Source organism: Ambystoma mexicanum, chromosome 11 (genome assembly GCF_040938575.1).
Source record: "Ambystoma mexicanum isolate Mex_15411 chromosome 11, UKY_AmexF1_1, whole genome shotgun sequence".
NCBI lineage: Eukaryota > Metazoa > Chordata > Amphibia > Caudata > Ambystomatidae > Ambystoma > Ambystoma mexicanum.
The window spans coordinates 1,319,879,833-1,319,900,440 of NC_090934.1; the positions used below are offsets into that span (position 1 = coordinate 1,319,879,833).

At 46.2% G+C, this 20,608-nt stretch overlaps 1 protein-coding gene and 1 non-coding gene across 8 annotated transcripts in view; one reads left to right on the forward strand and one right to left on the reverse strand.

The window, feature by feature from the left end:
* LOC138504370 (tropomodulin-2-like) overlaps positions 1-20,608 on the reverse strand; it is a 462,370-nt gene that overhangs the window by 239,605 nt on the left and 202,157 nt on the right. The gene's annotated exons all lie outside the window — the stretch shown is intronic.
* LOC138505308 (U1 spliceosomal RNA) lies at positions 19,532-19,693 on the forward strand. The gene has a single exon (XR_011280120.1). It is a non-coding gene; the product is annotated as a U1 spliceosomal RNA (small nuclear RNA).

Here is a 20,608-nt window from a genome sequence, read left to right on the forward strand (position 1 = left end):
TTCCCCCCAGGTTTGGGACCCCTGTCTCCAATCACGCAGAACCCGGCCTTCACACCCGGCCGCTAGGTCAACTCCTATCAAAACTGGTCAAGAGAAGGGCCCTTGATATTGCAAGATCTCTATGTCGACAACGTCCCACTGACCTTCGCCCAATGCAAAGAGAAATGTAATCTCTCGGAGACCGAGAGAATTAAATACATACAATTGTGGCATTGGATTACTAACCCGATCACCAAAAAGGCTGCCACTAGGCCCCCCTCCGGCCTGGAACTAACGGTCGCGGAAGGGCAATGTCCACATAGAGTAGCAGTCTGTTAACGCCTCCTGGAAAATGTTCCAGAAGACGAGAAACTCCCTTACATGTCGGCATGGGAGAGAGAACTAGGAATCAAAATATCCCCATAGTCATGGCAGAGAATCTGGGACAGAGAGCATAGGTCCTCTAGATGCAGGGAGGTTCGGAAATGTGCTCTTAAAATCTGCTACAGATGGTATTTCTCCCCGCAAAGGCTACATGGGATGAACCCGGAATATCCGGACACCTGCTGGCATGGATCCGGGACAAGGGGAGACCTGGGTCATTTATGGTGGCACTGCCCAGTCATTCAAACTTACTGGTTGGAAATTAGGTCTAAGATCAAAGACATATGTGGAATCCTTCTCCCCATGGACCCGCTAGTAATGCTGCTAGGAGACTCACCAGATGATGGGTCTTATCCCCGCTCTGGTCCTACTGCTCGCCTACTTACCCAACTGCTTATGGCGGCCCGACTTACATGAGCATGATTCTGGAAGGAAATAGAGGGTCCCCACATAGCATACTGGTGGGTGAAGGTATGGGAACTCCTGGGAGTAGAAAATCAGACACCCAAATTCACAAGCATCTGGGGGCCATTTCTAGACCACGTCGCAGAAAAAGAACATATGTTTTTCCAGCCCAGACTGATTAAATACCTTCTTCAGCCTTAACATGCCTCTGACATTGTGAAAATAGTCACTAGATGGACACCTAAAAGGGGGAAGGATACAGCCCGCACAGGACAAGGTGATGATCTGTTGGTAACTATGGTGAGGTCCTCTCCCTTTTTTTTTCCTCTTTTCTTTCTCCTCAGTTCAAAGAGCTACACGAGGTTAAACTACACTATCCCACTCTATTTCTAGTATTGTATATTGCGTTTTGTATTTTTACCTACAATACTTTTTAATAGTTTTCTCTTAATTGTTTTAAGAATTGGTTTGGAGAGTTGTTCATAACAAGATGGGAAAACGGAAGGCTGGAAGTGCAATACCGGGAGTGTGGAGGATCGGAAGAGTAAAATCTCTAGGTTGTTCAAACCTATTAATGAAGTCAACCAGTTGAAATCAAAGGTTTTCTGTATGACATAGATGGTCCAGTTAAGACTATTGACCCACCCGAAGGTCTAACAGGAAGCAATGAGATGGTGGGTGTTAATGCCCCTCTGAGTTTTGCCCCCAATTGTGTATCCAACGGATCAGATGACATGATCTCTGCATGGGAAAACTCCCCCCAGGGACTGCAGGTGGTGGCTAAGCAGCCACATATAACTAAAGAGGACCATTTGGGACTCTTACAAGTCCCCCCCAACCTCAGACAAAAGGGTGGAAAGTCCTTTGTTCTGAAGGTGAATAAGCCAACTGCAGGGGCAAATATAATTTAGACCCATGCCCCACCGATTCAAGGTATGGGGCGGCAAGGAAAGTGGTGGGTGCCTGGGTGAGAGTAGATAATAGGCCCACAACCCCCCCAGCGGGACTACCCCGACAGCTTTATCTAATTAGTTTGACCCTTTGGGCCCCCCTGGGGGGGGTACTAAAGAGCTCCATCCAACTTATTAAGGGGAGAGGGACAAGGGGCCCTGGGAAGTTAGTCTCCTGCGGCAAAAAAGCAAGTCCACAAGGGGCTCCCATGGAAGAATGGTGGCATCGAAGAAGTCCAACGAGGTGTCAATGCTGGGGTCCCGGGAAATGGGTTCACAGACAGAGACCATAGGGCGGAAGCAACTAAATCCCAAGGGGACATTAATCAAGGCCAGATCGATGGTAGCCCATGCTACAGAAATCGCTGCCAGCTGAAAACCTTGACTTCTTGGCTGTAACACAATCCTGGCTGCATGCAGCAACAGGCCCTTTACTCCTACTGGCTGTACCAGAAAAATACTCTATCATAAGAGCTGATAGGTTAGATTCCAGAGGCGGCGGTTTTGCCATTATAGCAAAGTCTAACCTAGACTTAAGTTTAGCTATTGTGCCAACATTTTCATCTTGCGAACTACTCACAGCCAAAATTCCAATCTCTAACTCCTGTACCATAACTGTCCATCTAATTTACAAACCTCCAAGGCCTAGTGGCACCTTTGAAGAAGACATGATGCTGCTACTATCATATAGTACCAAAACTTCCTCGCAAATACTACTACTAGGAGATTTCAATTTAGGATTTAATGACCCGAACGATCACTGTGCACTAGCAGTGGCTAACACCCTTATGGAACATGGAACATGGTTTAAACCAAATAGTTACCAAGCCCACCCATGTCAAAGGGAGGACCTTAAATTGGGTAGCTGATCTTAACTGTGATACTGGCATAACTTCAATTGTACCTCAATCTTGGATGGATCACCACCTTTTGTCATTTACCCTCTCTGCCAATATTCCTAAAACTAAATCTAACATAATAGCGCCTCCATGTCTCACAAGGAACAAAAGGAACATCACGGTGGATGACATCCTGCCACAAGTGATCCCTATCCTAAACTCCTTAGAGGACACCACTGACCCAGACGTGCTAGTCAATGGGCCTCATTACGAGGTGGGTAGTAAGGGATTACCGGCACCGGTAAGGGCACTGATGGTGGTAATCCCTTACCACCCTACTCCGAGGTCCCTTAGCGGGTCCCTTCCTTAACGCCTGGTTTTACCAGGCGTTATGGAAGGGACCCGTTAAGGGACTTCAGATTTGCGGTACCGTTATTAGCACCTTCCCCCTTCCCATTGAGCCCTATGAGGGCTGAAATGGGAATGGGGAATGGCTTTTTCAGTGGGGACTTACCGGTCCCGCAAAGGTCGGAATAGACCGGTAATTCCCCATTGAACAGGACCGGACACGGTACCGGTATTGGAGGTAGTCATGGCGGTAATAGCGCCATGACTACCTCCAACCTCGTAATGAGGCCCAATGTCTACAACTCCACCATGACCCAAGCCTTGGACAGCATTGCCCCACTTAAAATGCCAAAGGTAAACCAAGAGCTGACCTGAATTCATGGTTCACGCCGCAGCTAAAAACCCTACGAGCTGAGAAAAGAAAACTGGAAACATTATGGAAACATCTCCATTCTGTAGAAGACAAAACTAACTTCAGGAATCTCTCAGCTCAATACAAAGAATAAATACTTCAAACTAAATGGGAAACCTACAATAATAGAATTAACCAAGCCAGTTCCAACACCAAAGAGCTTTTCATTATCCTCAGAGAAATGGAGACACCCATTCCTCCAACGGATTCTTGCATAAAGGACAAACTCTGGTGCACTGACATCCAGAATGCTCTTACCAATAAAATAGCCACTCCTCAAAGTAAAATCGCTAACAAACGCCTAAATCTACAAAAATCAGATGCTCCCCCTTGCTCCCAGAAGCCACCCTCCAAACCACTGCAATGTATCACATTTTCTTAAGTCTCCATCCCAGAGGTTCAAAAAATTATTGCTTCCCTTAAGCCTTCAAGGTGCCAAGGAGATAGTTGCCCTGCCCAAATAATTAAAGACACTGCGAGAGACCTGGCGCCTTTCATATCTAGACTAATCAACGCCTCATTTACCTCAGGTATTGTACCTAGTAGCCTAAAGGAGTTTTGGGTCCTTGACCTCCTAAAAAGACAATCATTGGACCCTACAATTCCCACAAATTACAGGTCAATCACCATGGTCCCGTTCTTACTGACGATACTGGACAGGGTCACTTACCTGCAGATGCAGGAATACCTAGAGATCAACCACCTCCTAAGGACGCAGCAATCTGCCTTTAGACCTCAACACAGTACCGAAACGGCACTGATTGACTTAAAAACCCAGATTGACTAACTCAAATTTAATGTGAAAATGGCACTGCTACTACTGTTAGACATATCGGCCGTGTTTGATTTGTTCGACCACAGAATTCTTTGCAACCACCTCGCAACACCAGCTCACTTTTCTCAGAATGCAATTACTTGCATACAATCCTTTCTAAATAATAGAACCATAAGAGTCTTCTCCCCATCAGCAGCAGCTGACCCAATTCCCATCACATGCAGAGTTCTACAAGGCTCTTGTGTGTCATCAACTATGTACAATATCTTCACGAAGCCTTTATTCGATGATATGGATCATCTGGGTGTCGCATACACTAACTATGCAGATGACACCCAGATCCTCCTACCCTTAATGGGGAATGATGACACTGACGTACTGCTCGTGAACAAAATGTATTTAATCATTCAGGCATGGATGGCCACCCATGGTCTCTGCCTGAATGATGACAAAACTGAGCTCATGATTCTAGGCTCTCCAGCTAACCTGAATAAACTACACTCAGATTATGCGTCATTCAATATCGATGGGAACAACATCCCAGTGGCTAAAGAGGTAAAAACCTTAGGTTTTTACCTAGATTCCACACTGAACTTACACAAACACGTTAACTCTACGGCTTCGGCCACAGTGTACACTGGTAAATTGATTAGGGCCTGTAAACCTCTGCTCTCTAAAAAGAACTGTCTAATCCTGGCTAGTGCCCTTATTCTGTCAAAGCTGGATTACTGTAACAGACTTTACTTAGGCACTAGTAAGTATGTAACAAATAAACTACAAATCTTGCAGATTAATGCACTTAGGTCTGCATTGAGCATCCCAAAGAGAGAACATATCTCAGAAATAAGAAGACAAAACAAATGGATGTCTATCAAGGATAGGATTCAGCTTAAAACCATGTCTCTTACACATAAACCCTAAATAATGCTGCCGCTCCTTACCTAACAGAGAAATTCACCTTCAGATCTTCAGTACGTGTCACCAGGTTGACAAATACCTCCTGCCTGCTAGTCCCTAGGTATAAACTTAAGAAGTCAGGAGAAGCAGTTTCCCAGTTATGGCGGCCCAGCTATGGAACACTCTCCCACTCTCCCTTAAGTCTACCCAGCCTTTTTCCAACTTCAAGAGAAAAGCCATTACATGGCTCACCGAAAGGGACTAACATCTAAATTGGGACAATACCACCCCTAGGGTACTTCATGCTCACTGTTTCTCTCTGTACCTACGATGCTGCCCCTTGACCTTCTGCTTGTATCAGACTGTTCTTATCATTATCCCAATGTACTTCGCTATTATCTGTGATTATGTATACTTTGTAAACAATTGTAAATTGCTACAATATACTTACTCTGTAATTCAGTATTAATCTGTAATCTGTGAATATTTCTATCTGTAACATGTGTAACCTTCCAACAATGCGCCCAGATACCTCCAGGTTCGGTGCACTATAGAAATAAAATAAACAAACAAACAAACCAAGTGAGGGAATTGGCCAATATGGTCAGCAAAAGGATCTCCCACCTTAAGCAGGAAATTTGTGTCTATTTCTGAGGGGCAAATGGACCCACTCCTGGGTCATCAAAAGGTCCTCAGGGGACTAATGGAGACGGTCAACAAGCAGGTCGAGGCTGTGCAGACTGTAACCAAAGCAGGGCCTCCTAAACTGCCAGTATGTCACCTAACTCCATTGAGGTGCGTAACCAGGGGGGATACAGCAACCAGCGGGAAATAGGAGGTGCAACGGAGAGTAATGGTGGTAGCACCCATCCCACAGTAGGCCATGAGACAAGGTTCTTTGAAAGTGGTGGGGCAGCTAGAACACCCTTTGAGGGGTATAGACCTATCTGACATTCACGTGTGCATGACCCACAGAACCAGTATCAAGGTCCCAGCCATCCAGGCCGAGGGATGAGCCCTATCGACCGGAGCCTGGGGGGGGGGGGGTAGAGACCTCACTATCAGGTTCAAATGTACAACCTTTGGGGGGATAGAGGGGTCCAATTCAAGACCATATTGGGAGACAAGGGCCTGTAAGCTCAGGTCCACCAAAGATCTACTTAACAAATGTGCCGCTCTTGCCATCAGGAGCATTTGAGGATGTTGAGGGCCTAAAAAATAAGTGTGTACGTTGGTTTAGTGTGGCAAGAGGATGCCTATTGGTCATCAGGAAAGACTTTGTTAAATGTGTGCGAGGCCTGTTACCGAACTCTAAACTTGATTATATTAAAATCCACCTGAACTCGTGGGCCCTTGTAGATGGAATCGTGAGTATCGACCTATGGGTAATACCCCCTAGGGGTGTAGGGATCCAGGTACGTTCCCAGCAATGTTTTTACCTCAACCTCAGACCGGGTAACGCCCAGATGAGCATGCCAAACACTGCAGCCACCAATGTGACTATATCTACACCAGGGAAGGTTAGATACAGTGAAGAGGTCGGCAGGAGGTGTCCCCACCCAGGGGGAGCACCCACTGAGGATGAGGGACTGGAAGATGTCAATTGACCACCAACCAATAACAGGGAAGTAAGCAAAAGCAGTCAGAATAAGAATGATATCATGGAACACAGCTGGACTGGTTAGACACGTCTTCCTCCAGCTGGATTGCCTTCATAAGGGAATTCTAGCTGGTGTTTCTGCAGGAAACCTGGGCTATAAGCCCAGTGTACATGCAAGGTTACCAGACCTTCCACACCCCCACCACCAAAGGTTTGAGAGGCCGCCCTGTGGGAATTGCTAATGTGGGTGGATGTGGAACTAAACTGGAAGATAGACCACCCTACCTGTAATTCAGTGGATCAATAATTCCTGGTTGCAAAGACCCAGCTAGGACAGGAAATATCAATTTTTATTGTGTACAACAAGCCCAATACCCTGGTCGTCCTCCGGGAACTGTATGAACTGGCAACCCGAATTAGAAGTCAGGGGGTGGAACCAAAATCGTAGCAGGGGATTTTAGCATGCAGCTGGAACCACTAGTGGACCTGGAAGGTATATGGGATGATCGGGCCAAGGCATGGGACATCCCATTGTTAAGAGCTCTTGATCCTAAGAAAACCCATAGACTTGCCATAGATACCATCAGGGTACTATCTGAGCTGGATACAAGAGCTTGTAATGGGTGTTGCACCAATGACTGTCCTGCAAACATGACATATGTGGGGTCAATGGGGTTCATGATAATCGACTATATATTTGTTTCAGTTGATGTATCGTCCAAAATAAGTAATTTTGAGGATGTGGTAAAGTTTGAGAGTGATCATAGGCTCTTAGTAAAGACCCTCGAATGTGAGTGCCATGCTCTATCATCACTAGATAAGGACGTACGAAACCAGGCTATTTCAGTCACGGGCCATGGCCGTAGAGCCGTCAAATGGGCATAATTTAAACCAGAGAGATTTCAGACTGCACCTCTATGACAATATTATTACCCATCTTGAAAAGATCAGCTTAAATGACGTGGAAGCTCATGAGGTGACAGGGAACTTTGGGTAAGTGGTTACAGGAATTCTCCCATCCGCAACAAGTACCACCAGACAAATAAAACGTAAAGCCTTGTCATGGGTTGAATGGTATGATCAGGACTGTGAAATAGCAAAGCAAGAGATGGTAAATGCCCTGGCAAAGGGTAATGCAGTAAATAAGGCCCTGCTTTGGAAAAAAAGATCTGATTATAAATCAATGGTCAAGTTAAAAAAGGATCTCTTCTGTAGGAATACATTGGAGTCTCAGGCCTGTGCACTCGACTCGAGGGACTATGTCACATTTTGGAACCTGGTGTCAGGTGTTGAGGTGAGAGGAAATGTAGAGATCCAGTGCAGCATAACAGCAGAGACATGGCTGGACCATTTCTCTCGGTTATAGGGGGCAGCGAGGGAGGATGAACCAACAAGGGCTACCATGGAGACCCGAGAGGATCATAATGGACTCGTATTCAGCATTAATGATGTGACAATTGCCATTAAGTCACAGAAGGGTGGGAAGGCAACAGGCCCTGATGAAGTGCTGATAGATCTATATAGGTAAGAACCAGTCATATGGGCCACAATCCTCTGGAAGCTCTTTGAGGCATGCGTTACTACTTATTCTGTCCCTGATTCATGTCAGATGGCAGAAATAGCACCTACCTATACAAAAGGAGGGAAGGAGAACCCCGCTAATTACCATCCAATTTCCCTGTTAGACAGTGCGGGTAAAACCTTTGCCAAGGTATTATTAGGGCAAGTACAGGTATGGGCCACAGAAAATCAGACAATAGGCACGCTTCAGGCAGTGTTCCAGAAAGGGAAGGGCACAGTAGAGCAGAGATTTCCTATCTAAAACATCATCCCAAAAATATACCGTCCTCAGGAAGATTAAACTCTATGCAACTTTTGTGGCCCTTAGGACGGCTTTTGACTGCTTTCCGCGTAAAACGTTATGGGAAGTCCTACAGGAAAGAGGACTGCCAGAGGGATTGGTAAGGGTCATCAAATCCCTGCATGAAGAGAACAAGACTGTAGTCAGAGTGGGACTCGGTGGCGAGGTCACCGATAAATTTGATGTCAGCAAAGGAGTAAGGCAATGCTGCCCTTCGGCTCCCCTTTTGTTTTGTATTTATATAGAGGAAGAAGTGAAACATCTCTTGGCCAAAGGCAGGGATCCGCCAAAGCTGGGGACCTCGAGATACCGTGGTCTGTTTTGTTCAGATGATGCTGTAATCCTGTCAACTCCCCCCCCCCCAGGGATTAAAACAGTCATTGCTAGATTTCCTGGAAAAATGTGAGGAGCTAAAACGGTCTCTGAATACAGAAAAAACAAAAACAATGGTCTTCAGACCCAGATTTGGAAAAACAGCAAATCTTGTCATCAATGCAGGGAACTGCCATTAGAAAAAGTAAGGCACTATGACTACTTGGGGACACTTTCAGGGATAGTGGCAATTGGACAATTGAAGTTGCAAGAGCCACTGTCATGTTAGAAAGGTATAGTGGTGCACCCGTGCATTTTTTAACAATCACGGCAGGGGTGCAGTCTCCCATGCCCTGGAATTATATAAGAAGCAGGCCAAGGCAGCTGCTCTTTTTGGGGCAGAATTATGGGGATTTGCAGAACTGAAGGCGCTGACAACGATAGAAAACAAGTTTCTGAAGAATCTATTGTGCCTCCCTTCATCTATGCCTAATTCGATGTTGCACTTTGAATTAGATTTATGCCCAATTGATGGAATTGCCGCGGCGAAACCAATTCTCTATTGGCTCCGGCTTTGGGGGATGCCTGAACTTGATTCATTTAGGGTGGATATGATCCAATGAAATGAGTCAGGAGGGAGCAATGAAATCACCATTACTGATGCATGTTAGAAAAAGCATCTACAATCTAAATGAACAGGAAGTATGGACCCAACAACAGATGATTAACAAACTAAAGTGCAAATATATAAAGGCAAAGAACTACAAAGAACTATATAGAGGGTGCATGGTCACAGTATTTAGGAACCTAAAGTCTGCACCGGAATACATATCAGTCAAGTCAGATTTTGGGTTTGAAAAATATATGGATTGGATCAAACCACTGTATGCCCGTGAATTTTTTATCAACTTCAGACTGTGTTCTTTGAAGGTGGCTAAATTCCGTGCCTCATGGAGCCCAGGAAACACAAGCGAGTGCCCCATCTGTAAAGCAAGCGAGGAAACTGTTATATATTTTATGTTCTTCTGCACTGTCACACATGGATTAAGAAAATTATATCTAAAGTCTCTGATGATACTAGCTGATGTTCACACAGTCACCGAAGCCTTGGAACTATGCAAGTCAACCAACGACCCAGGAAGGGTCTATAGTGTATCAAAATGTATACATAGGGTCTGGCTGTTGAGGCTAAAGATATGAGACACCACTTTTATGATTAACGACAAACCTGTATTCGATATCAGGGAAGCCGTGAGCATCCAACCCTGTTCCCTGTTATCGGCTATTTCTCCCCCCTGGAGTACACGTTATGCTTGGCCCCATAAATGTAATGCTGAGGTCCAATATAATATAGAATGATGCCATGGGAATTATAAGGTCCAAAACATGTGCTGCTGTTTTAGCTACAGATATTTCCAATCTGTTCACTTGGGAGGCTTTGAGTTCTAAACCCTATGATTTACTACCAGAATCTCTCCTCCCTACAAACATAGAGTCATCTGATTTTATTGATTGTTCTTAGAATTTGGATGAATTGAACGTTATTCCTTCTCAATGTCACGCTAGGTTATATAAACAAACTGATGGGCCACAACAAAATATGGAACAATGCCGTGGACACCAACAGCTCATAAAACATGAGCTGTTTTATTTACAGATGATTCATATGTACCTGTTTGGGAGGATGCAAGTTCTAAAGGTTATGATATGTCATCAGAATCTCTCCCCTTAAAAAATAGTGTAATCAGATTTTAATAATTTTACAATTGATTGTTTTTAGAATGTGGACATATTGAATGTTATTCCTTCTTGATGTATGAACTTGAGTTGAATGTATTAATATGTAATGATGTGAGGATGATCTTTTATGGTTTAATAACCAAATAAAAGATTATAAAAGTGAAGAAAGTGAATCTAGCTACTGCTTTTGTGCCACTGTGCAGTAGGGACTCCAGCTGGCCCATAGGACTGGGGGTTTCCAAACAGCACTTTAAGATGAGTAGCAGCACCCTTGAGATGGATGGGGATGCAGATTAATACTCTTGCATCAAATCAATAATGACAATCTGGTAGTTTGGCAAAGGGAGTCCGTTTAATGACAAGTACAAAAAACGGAGAGTTCATGAATATCAGCAATCGCTCAATCTTTCTTCTCACTTCAACTTCAATTAATTTCAGAAAAAACATAGTATTTATACCAAAAACACGTCATCGCTGACTGTAACGCACAAAACTTAGCATGCAACTTGATTGGTTCTAGGAAGGTAACTTTAATATAGGCACTCTATCTGTATATGGTAACGGGCGGAGGGAATTGGATAAACAATGTCAGGTGGGGCAACTAAGACCTTCCTTCAAAATAGCTACTGTAAAGGTCACTAAAAGTACAACGTCTCATTGGTTCTACTAACTATAGGATCCTAGATTACATGGTCCACTATGATTGGGTTGGCATCAACCCCACTCATACTTTTCCACTTGCTGAGCAGCGTGCAGAATAGCCGGCCAGGTGCAGGGAGTTTGTCTGCACCCCCAGCTTCCCTCCAATTATTGCTAAAATCAATCATCACTTCAGTGGTCATGTGTCAATTATTGCTTTGTGGTTGGCCTCGAGTCTGCTTCTTGGTCTGGGAAAGTTAAGGCGTCTGTGCATGGCAAAGGTCCATGCGTAGGTGTCAAAGTTTCATCCCTTCTCGCTTGTCTGGTCATGTGATTTTGACACCGTGAAATCGGCCTTTCCTTCATGCAATTTTGTGTATTTGATTTAATTCTGCCAGTCGTCTGCCATCTGTGGCTTATCTTGACCTTTCTGCACAGGATCCTCTATTCTTCTCCTCATTAATTGTATCCACTGTTGGTCTATTTCAGCCGATACGACCTTGGCTTCTTGGCATGATTACCTTCGTCTGAGTTTCTCTCTGTCTTTAATTCTCGATTTGCTTGCTGCGAAGCTCTCCTCTTGAGACCTTTAGTAACCTTTGGTTGATTCTTCTCTTGTGCATAGTGGAAGTATACTTATATAAAGTGCTTCTTTGAGGTAGATATGTATAGGTGGCGCTTGCCGCAATCTATCTTACTACTAAGCATAAGCAAGCCTCACAATTTGTGTGCTCCTCGTGGTTACTTTGCATATGTACACATTTAAACGAACTGAATACCTTCATCGCGCATATGGCATAATTTCTGACATTTTGACATCAATTATTTCACGTTAGGCTCAGAATGTCACTTATCCATGGTGTTTCGTCTCTTTTCATCATTCACAGGCCACCATATCTTCTATATGTGAGTCCGTCTGGGTTCTTATGACGTCACCATTCGTCTTCCTTTAGTATCTTTTTAGCTTCTTCAGGTATTGTATTCTGACAATCGTCATTCTGTCTCACGTGTCGATATGGTTTTCTCAAAGGGTACCTTACTGTTCAGGTTTTCTTAGGTGTTGGTACTTCAACAGGTGCTGTTCTTCTGATAGGTACTGGACAGAGCCCAACTGCAGCTCTCTGATGGTTTATTTGCTTATCATACATCACATATTTCAGCATGAACGTTCCTGGTCCTTCAAAATGGGCGGTTGGAGTGAGAATCGAGCTTGGCACCTCCTCTACACCACCTCCCTGCATCATTCCCATGGGTTAGCGCAGTAGGTCTGCAATTTTTAAGGTTGACTGTATTTTGGACCTAGCCTCTGCTTGTGACCATCCCTGCATCTTTTCCCACAGGGTTGGCACTGTAGGTCTGCAATTTTTAAGGTTGACCGTATTTTCAATCAAGCTACTGTTTGTGCCCCTCTACATCATTCTCACAGGGTCAGGGCAATAGGTCTGCATTTTTTAAGGTTCACTGCATTTGAATTTAGCAATATTTTGATAGCAGCTACTATTTTGGTGCCACTACACTGCATCTTCCCACAGGGATAGGGCTGTGGGCCCGTAACTTCATAATTAACTGTGCTGTTAATTGAACCTCTTTTTAAATCTGGCCACTGTATCATGCCACCTCCCTGCATCTTTCCCATAGGGATAGTGCCGTAGGTCTGTAATCTTGACTCCAGCAAGTGTCTATTACAGTAAGTCTGTAATATGGAATCAAATAACTGCTCGGTGCCAGTACTGTGCATCTCTAACCTCAGAGTTAGACCCTAAGCTTGCTTTTTTTACACAGAAATCAGGATCTGATCCTCTCAATCTCATACCTGCCCTCGTCCTCCCCACATAAACCCACACGGTAAACCTCATAATAGATCATATCGCACTCTCACACTGCTAGCCCGGGTGCTGCACTCAACTAAGGCAGGTTGTGCGCCCCTTGCCACCCTTGCACCCCCTGCCAAAACCATGCCAAGCAGCTCCAAAGTAAGAGGTGCATTGTGGTGCTCCAGAATCCAGCCCATCCCCTCAGCCAGACCCCACCCCTACTCACCTCCGCTCCCTCCTCTTCCTGACAACTCAGGGAGAACACATCCACCCCATCCTTCTCAGACCAACCCTGCCCCCTTACTACACAGGCCCTCCTCCTGACCCTCCCAGTCCACCCTCATCCATCCAGGCTCCTCCACTACCCTTGCCACTCCGCAATCCCTTTGGCCCTCGCAATCCCCCTCCCCTCATCCACACAGTCGTGTCCCACTCGTTGCATCCCTCAATGCTGCCAGGCAATCCCAGCAACTACCCCTCAATCTGCTGCCCCACCAACCCTCAGACACACACCACTGGCACTGCAGATTCCCCTAAAACACAGACTCAGCACTAGTCTGGCCCTGTCTTCACTGCACATCTCACCCTATCTCCCCCCAGACCTATGCCAACCCCCCTCACATTCACTGCCCCCCCCCACTTCACCCAACCCACTGAAAGCACTTTTAGCCTATCCTACAACACACCAGGTACTGACAAGTGACACGGACTGCTCAGCTCCCCCAGATGTAAGCACTGTGACACCGTGTCCGACCATAGAAGGCAACCTCCTGGCCTCTCCCATACAACTTTAATCTCACATGGCCATTCCCTCATAACAGGGAATCCACCCTGCTTCCATCTAACAAACAATCTCCATCTTCCACCACATCTCCCGCCACCCCCCTAAGGACCCTCGCCACTCAACCCCTCTTCTCACACACACCAATCATACATCCAGCATCTCTTCCCACAACCCGGAGCATAGACTTTGGACCCACCCATAGTATCCGCTCACCTCCCAACAACTACCACACTGTAGCTCACCCTGCACCCCCTTACCCTCCTCTGTTTCACACCACCCCTATCCTAGGGACTCCACCGAGGGGATCTAAGCTCCAGTCCTTGCCCACCCCCACACCAAGCACACCTCTGCACCGCCCACCTGGGGGCAGCCACCTCTTTCCCCCTAAACCCCCCAACCCTCCTCCCATCACAGCATTCGCCCTTCTTAGCATCGGATTATCATGCATCTTCATTAACGCCAGATATGTCGACAAAAATCACCACAGCATATACATCTTAATATCTTGTGAATGCCCTGATATCCTGTTCACCACAGAAACCTGGTTCTCCCAGGACTTCGGGCCCATTGTGCACAAGATCTTTTCCGTGGGCTTCACCCTTATCATGCACAACAGAATCAGCAGAGTAGGTGAAATTGCCATCCTCTACAAATTCCGGCCTCACCTTTTCACACTCTGAGGAAAAAGCCTGTGACGCACACTACAAATCTCTCCTAGTGAAATTGTGTATCACTCTCACTCTTACTCACAGCGTCTTACTCATATACAGACGCCCTGCCTACATCAGAAATGTTGCTGATACCCTCAGTGACTCCTTAGCTGACCATCCTGGTCACTCACCCATTCCTCACGATGCTAGGGGATCTCAACATTTGCTTTGATGTCCCACATAACCCTATAACATGACAAATCCTGGATAGCCTGGAAGTCTTCCACATGGCTCAACTGTTATCAGGTGTCACATACACCACAGACCACAACCTAGATGCAATCTCCAGCTCCTCCAAACTGATCTCCATGCTCTCCCGACCACTAATCTGGACTGACCATGCAGCCATCTTCTTCAAGCTTTCAACAGCTGCCCTTCTTCCCCCTGGACTAACCCTGGACCTTGCACCAGCGTCCCACTATGGAACAACATCAAAGTAACTCCACACTTAGCTGACTCCCCGCTTGCAGCCCTAACTGCTTTCACACTTCAGGTGGGTCAGAGCTCTCTGTCAGCCTTTTCGACCAGTAGCTCTCCAATTCTCTCAGATCCCTCACCCCTTTCAACTCCTTCTTCACCAGACAAGGCCCCTCCCCCAGATGGTTCACCCCAACCCTCAAATTCCTCAAAACACAAAAACACATCATGGAATGCAGATGGTGGGCTGACCCCTCTCCTCAAAATAGAACTGTGTAGTCCCAATAGATCAATGCCTACAGGGCAGTAATTTGGAAATAATCCATCTACTGGAAGGGGATCTCCAACACTCCGAACACCAATAGGAAACTGCACAAAATCATTTCAGAATTCAAGGCACCTGTTTGCACTTCCTCGCCATTACCCCACTCCCAATTGCTCTGTGATACTCTTGTGACCACTTCCACAACATAGCCATGGAAAGAAACCACACCCCTGGCTATATATTAGCAGAGATCCCACCCTGCTCCCTTGCACCCACTTCTGGGTCCACATACCCACCAATCTCCTGACCACTCTTTTCCTCCTTCTCTCCATCTCCCACCCTGAATTCCTCAAGCTACTAGCCAACAGCTGTCCCTCAAGATCTCCATGAGATCCAAGGCCACCATCTCTTCTAAAAGACATCCTTTCCCCAACGTGTGCCAGCAGCATTGCATGATCTATCATTAACACATGCCTCACTTCAGGCATGATCCCAGCAGTTTTCAAGACTTCCCACACCAAACCCCTGGTCATAAACCCACCCTTGTCCCTCTTATACCAGACAACTACAGACTTATCGCTAACAACCATTTCAAAGCCAAACCAATTGACCGTACAGCCTACTCCCAGCTATGCCTTTTCACTATTTAACCTCTGCCCAGTTTGGATTCAGACCCATACGAGAAATTGATTTTTCCCTAGTTTCCATCTGGGATGACCTCAAAAGAAACTCAGACTCGGAAGGTTGCGCCGCACTTATCCTCCTCGACCTCTCAGCGGCCTGTGACACCAATGACCACTGCACCCTCACAGAAAGCCTCCACTCGCTCAGCATCAGGGATGCAGCACTGAAGTGGATATCCTCCTTCCTCACTTACAGATCCCAAGTTGCACACCTGCCCCCCTTCTCCTGGACTCCATGCATTGTCACCAACAGAGTTTCCCAGTACGCCTCTCTATCACACCCTACTCTATAACCGCTGCCTGAGCCCCTTCCCTGCTCTTATCTGCTCACAGGGCATGCCTTGGTACAACTATGCAGATTATACACAAATCATCTTCAAGATTCCTAAAGACATCTCCTACCCACCCCCCGACCTCAACTCATGCCTCACAGAAATCAACCACTAGAAGACGCCTAACCACCTCTGTCTCAACCCCAGAAAACTGAAATCATGATCTGTGGGAAGACTGCCCTATTCCCTCAACCCACCCCTTGTCCATAATCCCTAGGTCCTCCACCCCCATACCTCCAACACAGTAAAGAACCTTGGATGCATCATGGATGCAGATCTGACCCTATAGTATCACATCAACTCTGTCAAAATCATGCTATCTACACCTTTGCATTCCCCTATGCTTCTTCCCCTACCTCTCCTGTCCACACAGAGTGGCCACAATCATGACCATTGTCCACTCTCACCTAGACTATGCCAACTCCCTATAACTGGGCGTCCCTGCATCTCAACACAAAAAAATCCAACAGGTACAATACACTGCAGTCAGGCTCCGCGTAGTTCTAGGCCATAGAAAGCGCATCACATCCACCATCCATGTCCTGCACTAGCTCCCTGTAGGGTGAAGGCCCACATTCAAGTCTATGTGCATCACCCACCGTGCACTGCACAATACAAGCCCACCCAATACAGACCCAACAGAAACCTGAGATCAGGCACTGCTTTCGTCCTTGTAATCCCTTTTGCCAAATTGACCAGAATAGGGGGTTCCTCCTTTTCCATCCAAGCAGCCACCATATGGAACCCCATCCCTTCTAACATCCACCGCATAGAAGATCACCTCGCCTTCTGGAAGGCTTTCAAGACCTGACTCTTCCCCCATGCGTCTTGACTGTTCTAATCCATCTCTTGGGTGAATTCCACCGCCAGACAGGTAGACTGGGGCATCAATGAGTCACATGTAGAGACACAAAGAAAGCACTGAGCACGCACAGAAAGGACTCACAGAGAGCGGCATGACAGAACATGAATTCCATCAGCGAAACAAGCAATCGGCCATGACTCACAGGTACGTATCACACTCCACCCCAATGGAAGACAGCTGTATCTCTCAGAAGGAACACCCACAGACCGCACACATCTGAAATCATCTGCCACTTGAAGACATATTGCACAACACCTCTGCCAGTAGAATGCCCATGATAAAAATTCAGTCTAGCTGGACACATAATCAGTCCCTTGACCCGCATACTCTCCCGGCAGCCCCTACAGCACCCATCCACATACCAGCTCTACATGAGTCTCTAGCAGGGACGTAGCCACCCCTACCTACCTTCGCACTGGCTAAAAGGCACACGCACATTCTAAATTCCTCTGACCAAACTCTCATATCTCGGCCTTCGGGCCTCCAAGTGTATTCACCTACAGCAAGGTTGTCCAACGTCGGCCCGCGGGCCACAATGCGGCCCGCCAAGCCATTTTATGTGGCCCGCCAGGCCGTATGTTGGACAATGCTTGAGTTAAAAAAAAAAAAACTTTTTTTTTTTTTTTTTAAATGTGCCTGTGCGCAAAACTACTCTGTGCTCTATTCGGGACACATAAAAGAACAAGACGAATGAGAATTCTGAGCGCACACTCACTCTACTCGACTGCTATCAGCATCATCAGTCACAATATTTTTGGGGGGAGACTTGGAAACATTGGCACAAAAGGAGCCGCTCTGTGCTGGATCACCATCCTTTCACCAGTAAACCCGATTCAATCACATCCCCCTTACAAATCCCAGCCATGCTGTGATTGACCTGTAAAAAACACAGAGCCAGAGTGAATGAGGACACTCTTTTGAACCAGAAAATAGGAGGCCCTAATGAGAGCGATCCTCCAAGGGAAACCTTATGCTAGACCTGTTGACTAGCCTGTGGCATTTTTCCTGTGTGCTACAGTGTGGTATACCAGTTGTTTGCTTTTTGAGGTTGGAAAAAGTGAGGTGAGTATTGGTAATTGGTATACCGTATCACCTGCATTTTACACCCTGTGGGGTCATCATTATTTTTTTTTATTTTTTCGTGATTGACCTGTGGACACATAAATAATCGTATCAATAAACTTTCTCTGCCTTTTTTATGGCGAATGCCAATTTCGCCACATTCATTTGGGTCAATTTTATTGCTTTTTTTACCACAAAAACCGGTGGCAGAACCCCTGCACCCTCACTTTCTATATACCTTACCCAAAATTACCATCTATTTTTTTGGGGTAAAAAAGTGTAAAAAAATGCGGCAAAAGAAATGTTTTGTCGAAATTGCCATTCAGCAAAAGTGGGCAATAGCAAATAATCTACACACTCAAGAACAACCTTTCAAAAAATGCTCTCCAGAAATGTATAGAAAGGAAACAAAATCCAAATCCAAATCAATGGGAACCAAAGTTTTCGTTTGTTAGTGGATTGAGTTTGTTCACAAAATGGATCGGAGTACACTTCGAATAGTTGCTGCAGCTCTGGAGAAAATACGAGTGGTATGATAGGTCATTTATAACGCGCTTAATACCCATGCAGCAGTGATCCCAATCATAAAAGTGAAACAGGCAAGCCCAACAGGTATAACTTATTTTCACTCTTTTGGTAGCGCAGTCTGAGGGCAGCCTATACCCTTCAGGAGAGGTATGAGCTGATACAGTTGCATCACAAAAAACAATAGTACTATGTTCCCAAAATACCTTAGTTCTTGTCTTTCGGATCTTAGCAGAGCCAGGCTTTTCAGCATCAGACCAGAAGCATAGGTGCCTTTGCGCTGGGCTGGGGTCAAGTCGGAGAGCAGCAGCGATGGGCCCCAATGATGCAGTTCTGTTTGGCAGTGGTGCTGATTTGTGGGTAGAAAACGCTTGGAACAGTAGGCCGTGCCAAGTGGATGGCACTGGAAGACTCAGTGACCTCTGGGCCCTGACAAGGGAATACTTGCCTTTGGCGCTGTGCAGGCTCGGCTGACACAACACGGCATATGGTTACGGCAAAGATGTCAAAGCTTCAGCATTGTCATTGAGCAGAACTCTGAGATTCAGGGGTGGTGGAGCGTCGAGGTCCAGGATGATTATGATGGTGTGAATGGGGCCAGCGCTGAGCAGCTACGCTCAGGAGGGCCATGAGCCCGTGTGGGGCTGACAGGCCAGTGGGCAGACTGCAACAGGCCTGCTCAAGCCATCCTGCTATTTATACAAATCTCGGGCCGAGCAGCACCTGATGGGAGAAAGGAACTGCACTACAATCTGCTCTTCTGCTGGGCTCTGCCTGCTGGAGCTTCCCCCTACACGCGGGACAGGCAGCTCTGCAGACACTCAGAGCTTCCGGGGATTGGGGGGTTGGGGCTGGGTCAGGGCCTGCCTTCTCACCCTCGCTTAGCGGGGCTTCCCAGAACTGACCCAACCCCTGCCCTCTTGCATGCAACTCATACTTAGCTGGCAGGGGAGAATGTGATCTCAAGGGCAGATCTCCCAGGGTGAGACTTACCCATTGCACATCGGATTTGCTGACCCCTGCTATGTTCCCAAATGCGGGATACACGACTGCATTATGTCTGGTAGTGGGGGACTGCGTTCGCGCTCTCCCTCCCGATTTATTGGTGAAAGAAAAGGTAAAGTGTGCACTAGGCCTGCTAGGTTGCATACTTTTAGATTGTGCTCACATTGCGTTTCTTCAATTAGGTTCACCTTTGGGTGATCGCTTTTCCACATTTTATCTGTTGAATTGAATGATGCTTCTTTCATCACCACAGAAGTAATGTGTATTACAGAGATAAGCTGCCATATGTATTGGGCACCTTGCACATGCTCAGGAAGCATCAATCATGCTTTGTACAGGACAATGCTGGCCTAAATTAGGAACAGCCAGCATAGACATGTTGCTACAGAGGCATATTTTGGGTACAACCAGCATGACAATGTGTTACATCAGTGACAGTGCTGTCTTACACTGTGGACACATTGATCATTAAAATGTGTTGTGTTGTAAAATGTTCTTTTCTGCTGTTGGTGACATGGAATTTTCATGTTCCCCTTTAGAACTGATTGTACACTTATGGCTTTTTGGTCACCTTTTCTGCTGTAAAATGCACCATTTCAACCCCATATTTGAAAAAAAATTATTGGGGGGAACCCCCCGAAACCCTCCCTAGAACCTTGTAGCTCCCTCGCTACGCTCGGTCGCCCCCACTATTTCAAAAAAATATTAACACATAGACACTGAAAGAAATCACAAGCAACTAACCTTTGTTCACTGCCCATGACACCAAAAGCTATCCTTGGGACTGCATGGTCATCACTGCCTGTGATGCTATTGTGTCAAAGGTCACACAATATCGCTCTTTAATATACTGCTTTGGGTGAGGTTGTTGACTTTTGGCTCGCCGGCCCACTGGGTGACAAAAAGTTAATGCTTCGGCCCCACATTCAAAAAGGTTGGACAAGCCTGACCTACAGCACTTTAACGCCACACGAATGGGAATAGGCTCTATACCAATGCCAAATT